Raw genomic sequence first — 2,672 nt, 5'->3', positions numbered from 1 at the left:
CACTCCATCCCCCACTCCCTCTCTCTCTCTCTCTCTCTCTCTCTCTCTCTCTCTCTCTCTCTCTCTCTGTTCCTCTTTCTTCTCCCACTCAGTGTGTTTATTCATTTTATAGATCTTTTTATTGTCTGGATTACACTGGTTGCATGAGAAGCAGAACAATAAGCCACAAAGTCCCATAAAGTCCCATTTCATACATGCCATCCTTGTAATTCAAATAGGACAATAAAAATGAGCGAGAGAAAGAGAGATCTATAAATTGGTGATAAATCAGTGTCCTAAACCAAATTAACCATCAAAATGGATTTTCATAAAAATAACACCATGAAAAATATTCTTCACCTTCCTGGTTCAGCTGCCTGTAATGGAGAAAGGGAGGGAGATGTGTGTGTGTGTGTGTGTGTGTGTGTGTGTGTGTGTGTGTGTGCCACACATACACATCTCAGTACACATCTGAGGATATTCATCTAGGAGCCAACCATTCAGGTGCACGGATGAGCATAAGAACACAAACACACACACACACATGTTCACACACACACACACACACTCATGAAGAAACTCCACATAACACACATGCTGCTGCTTGCTTCTCAAGTCACACCAAGGCAAAGAAACCACCGGACTTATCACTAGTGCTTCCCAGTTTCTAACACTCAGCTTTCGTTCAGTGTGGCAAATAATAATAACCACATGCCAAATAAGCCAAGTATAATGTTAATCCTTAACGATACAAAATGAGCTAAAATAAACATGATCCTTGTCCTCATAAAACTCCCAGTCAGGGCAAAATGAACAGTCTTAATCAAATAATTGCACTGATAAAATTTTTGTAACAAGTTCTCACAAGTGCCATCAAGGCACAGGCTGCTAGGAGAGCAGCAAACAATTTGAGGTCAAGAGCAAGTGGATCTCTGAGCCAAAAAAAAAAAAGGCTAGAGAGACCTGAACTGCCCTCCAGCATGCAACATCCTGCCCCAGGAGGAATGAAACATACTTTCTTCTCAGAAGAAGGTTGAGGAGATGGATTGGGACCATAGGCAGTGAGAGAAGGGGGATGTTCCAGACAGAGAGAACCACAGAGACAGAGACATCGAGGGTGAAGAAAGGTGCCACATCTGGGAACTGGAAGACAGTCCGGAGGGTAGAGGGCAAGGGGGGGTGGGGTGAGGCCAAGGAGCAGGGGCGAGTGGGCAGAAGCCACACTATGCAGGTTAGGAAGACGGTGGGGGGAGGCGATGGAGGAGATGTTGGGCTTTGGATTTCAAAACCTCACAGTTTCCTCCAGAGAACACAGTGGCTTGAGCGAAGGGAGAGGTTAGAACACAGCTGATAGTCCTCTCCTTAGTCCTTACCAGTCCTTCAAAGAAGTCTAAACCAGAGATTGGACCAAGAATCTAACACTAATTAGCTATGTGACCTTGGATAATTCGCTTCACCCCTTTAAGCCTCAAATTCCCCACCTGTAAAATGGCAATAATAATGGTTTTAGTGGGGATTAAATGAGATCATGCCTGTGGAGCACCCAGTCCATGATAAGCCTTCAATAAATGTTAGCTATTGGTGGTGCTAGAGATGGAGGAAAATAGACAGATTAGAGAGATATAAATAGTCCACTGGCAAGAATCGCCCTGCCTAGCTCATGAGGAAGAGTGACACAGATTTTCTTTCACATGAGCCAGCTTGGGATGAAGGGATTGGGGGAAGCCATTGGGGTCCAGTTTGAGAAGTTCCTCAAAGTTCAAATAATTATTCCTTATTATAAACATTGCCGGTCTGTGAAAGGTATCTGAGACAATTTCTAAAAGCAATTACTGAAAAAAAAGTTCAACAAACTTTACCAAAGCAACAACAAACACTGTAGGAAGGTAAGTAACTTGCTGAAGGTCATGGGATTTGAGGCCAGGCACAGAACTGGCTTAAACCCCAAGTCTGTGCCCTTTGCAGAAATAAGCATTTCCAAGGAATCCAAACACAACTCCTTCCTTCCAGAGGCAATCAGTCTAGTAAGAAGAAAAAACTAAAACAGCAACCTCCCAAACGTAAGGTACAACTTAAAGTCCAGTTCTATAGCTTACATGGAAAATTCGAATAACACAATAAATTGTTTCAGTGTCTAGTAATAGCATCGAGCTTATTTTATAGTGCTGTAAAATAGTTCCTGCCAATGGATCTACTAGCATCTTTTTGAGAATCTTATCAAAAGCATACAGGAAGTTAAATAAATGAAGCTAAAGTTGTCTATTGCCATAGGCGATTGTTACTTACTTTCAAAGCAAGTTGGATCATAGACCATTTACATATCCAAAACTTCTAACATAATAAGAGAAAAATTATCCTCTGTATTAACCACAGACTCCAGGATTGAGAGCCTTCCTTAATTAAATCTAACTGCTTTCCACAGAAGGTTTAGGTAAAACCCACTTGTGAGAAGCTTAAGGTAATTGATCCTAAAATTACGTTCTTGTTCAAAATCTAGGCACCAGACTGTTGGTATACCTCCTGAAAGGAAAAAAAAAAAAAAACAACAACAGGTTTTCCCTGGCTGATCCTCGACTGATCCTCGAGGGCATCCCCTTTAAACTTGCCAGACTCCTCCAGTGGGAGATAAAATCATGCAAGGGTATGGATTAGCTATCACATCATTATAGCAGGCACAGCCGTCTGTTACAGGT

Source organism: Nannospalax galili, unplaced genomic scaffold (assembly GCF_000622305.1).
Source record: "Nannospalax galili isolate Female #2095 unplaced genomic scaffold, S.galili_v1.0 scaffold90, whole genome shotgun sequence".
NCBI lineage: Eukaryota > Metazoa > Chordata > Mammalia > Rodentia > Spalacidae > Nannospalax > Nannospalax galili.
This window is presented reverse-complemented; position numbering follows the sequence as displayed.